This window comes from Epinephelus moara, chromosome 2 (genome assembly GCF_006386435.1).
Source record: "Epinephelus moara isolate mb chromosome 2, YSFRI_EMoa_1.0, whole genome shotgun sequence".
Classification (NCBI taxonomy): Eukaryota; Metazoa; Chordata; class Actinopteri; order Perciformes; family Serranidae; genus Epinephelus; species Epinephelus moara.
In genome coordinates, this window is record NC_065507.1 from 36,467,371 (window position 1) to 36,474,543 (window position 7,173).

Consider the following 7,173-nt stretch of genomic DNA (forward strand, 5'->3'; position numbering starts at 1 on the left):
TGTTTGCAGAGCTCCTGCCCTTTAACTGTATTTTGATGTTTTTGTGAGCTCGGACCGCTTCTGGGCGGAGATTTCCCCAGCCAATGAGAGAGCGCAGGTGCCATGCCCGAGCGTGTCCGAGCGTGTCTGAGCGTGCACCAGCGCGAGCCTTGCCTGAACCTCTTCTGTGAAGCCTTTTTCCGTACCTCCGGGCTCCGTACACCGGGGAGAGTTGAGCCTGATAGGAGGGGCCAAATTTGAATGTGTGTTTACAAACAGCAACTGGAAAATCCTCCAGACCTACCTTTAATGTTACTTTGCTTTCACGTAATGTTAATGTTCCTATTTTCATGGCTATCGGAGTGCTCTTGCTCTAGCTAATTGGTGGTATGTTACATTAACAGGAGTGTGTCCCTTTGGTGTTTGCTAACTTATTATTGACAAAGTCACTCTGCTTTTACTGTAGCCTTACACATTATTTTATATCCTGTTCACATAAATTAAGCACAAAAGGTAAGGAAATTTGTGTTTGGTAGATTATTTTGTAGGGGAAATTCCTTTCAGAGAATATTTGCACTCGTAATAAAGTTTGGGGCGACTAATCAAATTAATAGCTCAGTAAACCAATTATTAATTCGTCAGTACGCTTATCAATAATGAATCAATCTCAATATCTGGGTTATGAATTCTCTATGCAGTGATCTCAGCTCCTGCCCAAAAGATACACAAACAACGACTTGGCGATAAATGAAGATTTATATAAGTTAATGTAACAACTGAATAAATGAATAGCAAATGATAATTATATATTAATTATGAAATAACACAAAATCAACAGTATCTATATAGATGGATTGAAATGAGAGATAACACTCATGTGAGTTATTTAGCTTGGTGATAGTGAGAGAGAGTATGAGATAAATTTGGAAGGCAGGGATCCGCGAAAACCATTCACCTAATGAAACCTAAAGTAAGATCAGGATAATTAAGCCTCCTGTTCGACTTCACTCTTCACCACACAGCGGCGGCCTGGAGTTAGAGAAATTATTTTCCTTCTTTCTTAGCAGCATTGATTCAGGCGGATGTTTCTCTTGAAGGGCCCCCGGACTGTCGCTTGGCAGCTCCCGGTCATCCCAGCAGAATCAAACCGGCTGGAACACAGTGGTGGTGGAGTGGTTGAGCCTGATGGCGACGTCCCTTGGGTGACCCTCAAACATTGGTTCTCTTAAGTTGCAGAAAGTCTCTGGGTTTGGCAACAGAACCACTGTGACAAGTGGTTGGCAGCCGCTGGTTCCGATGAAGCTGGTGTGAAGAGGCAGCTTGAACGGGCACTTTGTTATGATTATTTGCTTATAATAAAGTTGAAAACAATCTCGTTGGCCGTTTGATCTTGTTATCAAAGTTACTATTAACGTGCATAAAAATGTTGAAAACACTGGAGATAAAAGAAAACTGGATAAGCAAAATATGAAGTTTAAAATAACTTTTATTGTGAGCACAAGAGAGTTATGCAGGAACTGAGAATAAAACGTAACTGGTTAAAACATAAGATACGGCAAAGCAAGTAGACAAAAACGAAAAAACAAAAGCGTACGCAAAACATAAAAGCAGTAGAGACTAAGATACTAAAAAGAAGAGGAGCAACAAGAGCAAGGATACAAGAGGAAGCACACCAGAGTGCACGTTTTTAATCAGCCAAAGTGGGCGGGTCTGATAAGGTGGCTCCTTAGTGGAAAAAAAATAAGCCCATTATTTTATTTTGGAGGAAACTTAATGCTTTCATTATACGAGATCGTATACTTTGATACATTACCCGCGATAGACACATACTCTTCCCATTATGGTCAAACTCGGTCTTATCATCCGATTAAAAGTGCAAATTAAAATAAAATTAAACTACAATTATTATACCGCGTATATAAGCGGAGTACACAGCTTCAAATATACACACTCTAGACTAACCTATAGTTGCAATATATAATGAAAAATAAAATGCGGAAGCACACATTTGTAAAAACAAGTTAATTAACAAACCCCAACTATATCTTAATTCCACATATAACATGGAATTCCTTACGGGAACTCTTCTTAACGCCGCCATAAGACGGCAGTATGGCTCCATGTTAAATGAGGGATTAAAAGTTGAAATTGAATTTTGCAACTCATTAATCTTTTGTTTTACAGGATTAAAGGAAAATATTCCGATAACAAACATGGATTATGCACATGTACACATTTAGAACATAGGAAAAGCAACCAAAAAAAGAGAAACGTATAATTTTTCACGCCCAGAGACATGCTAAATTTCTGCTCAGGAACATTTGGTGAGAGGGGAGGGTGTAATTCCCCGGGGTGACAGGAATGGACAGGATGTGGTTGAGAAAGGAAGCATTGTTAAGATCCTAGCAGGGCTGTTGATCAAGGTGCGTTGCCCCAAGGGGGGCACCCTATACACGTTACCTCAAATGAACTCTTTACCCCCCTTTTTGCACTTGGATGTCTGGAGGGGGCATCCCTCCTGACCAGAATAAGCTCGGGGGCAGGGTAATAAACATTTGACCCTTGCTTGTGGCCTTCTCTTTGTCTATTTACTTGTAGTCCAGAATCTGGAGAGTTTAGGAAGGCTGTATGCTCCTAAAAAAATGTTGTTGTAACAGTGCATCTTGGCAATTAATCTAATACCGTTGCAAAGCCTGTTTATTTCCCTTTTAACCCTTTATGACCTACCATAGAACAAGTCTGCCAGAACATATCTTTACAATTTTACCTGCTGTAGTGCCATTTTTTTTGAGTATTTTAATATGCTTTCCAACAATACAACCCTTAAATCCCAAATTTTAATAATATGTGTGGACATATGTCTATCATACTAATGAAAGAAATTGCTAAAAAAAAAAAAAAAAGTGCAATAAACCACAAAAAAAAAGAAAATAATTTTTGTTTTTACACATATTTTTCTAAATACAGAAATATCATGGTGTTTCGATGGCAGCCCCATCAAAGTACATCCTGAACAGCTCAGATGGAGAGGGACTGTCCACATACTGTGATAGAGGTGGCTGCACATCTGGCCTCCTTTTGGGCAGAAAATGTGGTAGGGGATGTAGCAAGATGTCAGGCTCCTTTTCGGTTCTCCAGCCAGCTGCATCACCAGGGAGTGTCTCTGACCTGGAGCCTCTGTGACTCCTTCCTCCCCCTCTGCCTCCCTCCGGGGTGCAGGGAGAGGAGACCCCCACCTCCTCCTCATCACCATCGTCAACTCTTCACACAGATGTTACACAGTGTGTTAGATGTGTTCAACATGAGAGTAATACAATAATGATGTGTATTTAGTGCAAAATGCTTTCAGTTGTGTTACATGTATATTTTCTTTATTTTTCTCTAACTCAAAAACAAACAATATTTCATGAATATATACATACATGTCATAGGAGGGATCTCTCCCTTCGATGAAGTCGGCTTCATCTCCACTGTCGGCAGAATCCGGACCAGATGAGTGGAATGAATCTACATCCGACGCTGTAGTTAGCTCTAAAGCTTCGCGCCAGGAGAAAAGCCGTTTCGCGTGTCCGGGTTGTTGCGGTTCCATAAATATATGTGTGCGAGTGTGTGGTGAGTGTCTGTATGTGTGTGTCAAAGTGTTGTGAAAGAGTAAAATACAAAACANTTTCGCGTGTCCGGGTTGTTGCGGTTCCATAAATATATGTGTGCGAGTGTGTGGTGAGTGTCTGGTGTGTGTGGTGACTGTGTGGTGAGTGTCTGTATGTGTGTGTCAAAGTGTTGTGAAAGAGTAAAATACAAAACAAGAGCGAGAGCGAGTGTGTAACTGCAAGCTGACAGAAATATTTACTGCAGAAGAAAGAAATTTCCCGGGAAATGACATCACTCCTTGTTGTTGAAAGACACGCAAGAAAATCACATGACAGTTCATGCTCACAACATGATGACGCTTAGTCCAACATTGAAAGTGCTGGGAATACCCGCGATCAGGATTACAATGTTTTTGTTTTGTGCGCTTTTTACTGGATTTCTACAAACCTATCAGTGCAAGGAAACAGCACTCTGGGACATGATGAATGCATGGTATGTTAGTGTAAAAAGAATTATTGCTCTATCTTATTTGGTTACAATTCTACCGGCATTTAAAAATCAATATGCAAATGGGATCGCGGGCGCTCCCGCCAGTAGGAAGGAGTTAAATGGTGTCACACCAGCTTGTAGTTGCCCTATTGCACGGGCCCTATCCAGATCAGTCAAACATGGCATGCCCATTCTTGGAGCAGACACCAACTGACAACTGTAGTAGGGCCCATGCTAACAGCATGCATCTAACATTAACTTTGTGAGTTGCAAGTCAGAATTAACGCTAGCAACGCTAGCATAAGCATGCTAAAATTTGCATGCTAGCATTAGTGCACTAATCTGCAAACTGTATCCTTATTTTTTTCCAGGATTGTGCCTGTTGATAGACAGTATTGTATAATTAAAGTGACTCTTATGAGGAACCAATCTAGTTCACGAGTGCACGATAAACCAAGAACACCTTTTTATTTTGGTGGCCTTAAATGATCAAGCAATTAGAAAGCATTAACTAGCAAGCTAGCATTCTAGGTAGGTATCTTTGTTAAATGATGCAGTCTGGAGACCATCACATGGATGTTGAACTCAAGTCATCATTGCTTTATTCTGTCACATGAAGATGTCTTCAGACCATCAAATCAGTGTCAACCTCAAATTATCATTGCTTTATCCCCTGTTATATGATGCCTTGAGACCATCACATGGATGTTGACCTCAAGTGGTTATTGCTATATTCTCTGTTTCATAATGTTGTCCTCAGACCATCATTAAAATGTTGACACCAATGGTCACTGCTTTATTCTGTTTCATAATCTGTTTTCCTATCAGTCATATCAATCATCATATCAATGTTAACCTCAAGTCGTCATTGCTTTATTCTTTGTTGTATGATGTTTTCAGATCATCATGTTTACCTGAAGTCATCATTGTTGACTTCTACATTAATGTGTAGCCTACTGTAAATATACTGTAAATAACATTAGACTCAAAAGGGCATTGGATATGAATATAAATTTTAAAGGGCACCACCAAAATATTGAGCCTTAGCTAACAAAGCATAATCTTCTCTCAATTACTGATGTTGGTGGAGCTTAGGTTAATGACACAGTCTGCAATTTTATGGGTGATGCTGCAAGCAACAAGCAACAATGACAGCTTGAGCCAAATATCTATCCATTATCCTGGGGCAACTCCTGGGCATCTGTTGAATATCAGAAGTTGCCCATAATATTACTTTGTCCATCACTATCCTTGGGTTAAGGATACTTTGGGCAGTTGCTTGGGCAATATTGCAAAAGTAGATATGCCAGCCCTATACCATTTATTATATGACCTTTTATTGTTTCTCTTGTTGCACATTTTTATTGTCATTGTTAATAAGATCCAAATGGTCTTGCAACATTGTGTCATCAATGCAGAATTATTCTTCATCTTCTGCAACACTGTAATTGAATAAAACTATGATGACTTTAGGGTCAACATCCATATGGTCTGAAGACAACATCATATAAGAATAAAGTGATAATGACTTGAGGTAAACATTAATGTGATGGTCTGAAGACAACAACATGTAACACAAAATAAAGCAATGTTGACTTCAGAACATACATGAGGTTTGGTTACTTTCAGGGCTAATGGCATGGCAACATAGCCTACCTGCTATGGTTTTATGAAAAATCTAGAGTGTTGACATATCAGCTGTTGCAATATTGCCCAAAAATTGCCTTGAATATCCCTCAATATTTTGCTAATGCCTTTTAAATATGAAATATGAAATTTATTACACTTGCAGTAAAGTGGAAGTCAGCAACTTTTTAACTACATGGTAGCTAGCTAGCTGGTTACTGAATTCTACTTATCAATTTCTAAAAGGATAAAGTAATGATGACTTGTGGTCAACATTGATTTGATGGTCTGAAGACAACATCATATTGGAGAATAAAGCAATGATGACTTGAGGTCAATAGATGTGATGGTCTCAAGATGTCATATAACAGAGCTAGTTAGCTAGCATGCTAGTTAATGCTTTCTACTAATCAATTGATCATTTAAATGAATAACTTCCCCTTCTGCTCATTTAACACTAGAAAGGCCAGAATTCCATACCCACTAGAAAGGCCATGAGAGGTCATTTTGACCCCCAGATTTCAAACTCTATCCACCTTATTTGTGGAGGCGCTGCTGTAGATGTGATTATGTGCGCTACTTCCGGTGAGATAGCTTAAGTAGCAGTAAGCTAGTCAGTCCCAGAGACTTATCAACAACAGCAGTTCTTTCAGAAATTATTTAGCAATATTAATTCTGTTTTAAACAAATGTACTGAGTGTTTGTAAAATGTCCCCGCAGAGCTCTGGTACATGTTGCGCTGTTTGAGGTTGCACTATCAACCAAACAAAACTAAATTTGTGGCTCGATTGGCAGTGTTTAGAAACATGCACTCAAAACAAAAAGACAGGAGACATAGCAAAAAAGTATTAAATCAGAATTAGCACAAGAGGTCCGTCAGTCAACATCTGATATCCCTGTCTGACTTCATTCTCAACCTACATTCGAAAACTGCCCGTTATATAATAAACTCAGTAATATAGTAACTTGAAATATGTATTAAGTCATAAGGACTGAGAATGTGTTACTGATTTACCATACTTATTTTATATCACATAAAATATGAATGCCAAAAGTTATTTCTTTTACCACTACTTTATATCATGAAGTCGGCTGCTAAATTCAGCATCATGTTTCACTCAGAACAGTTTTTAATAAATCAGAAGAAGGTCACAATGACCGAAAGCTTGCATGAAACTGATATATGCACAGCGTTTGAGTGTGTGGCTGCTGTTTTGTTGTTTTCTAATAAATCAGAAGTTAAAAAAAATGAGTAAACTGCATCGTTAACGCAGACGAGTGGAGGATTAGCTGGGAAACAACACATTTATTCACTTTACATTAAACCTATGGGCCCGAACGACGCATAGTGAGTCCAAATTCACACCCGTTATTCTCTGTGGATTGCCACGACCATGCGTCATAGCGAGAAGCCACGCATATCACGTGAAACAGCAGAATTGTAGCTTTCCCACAAGACCACTTGTCGGTAGTCCAATGTTTTCACAG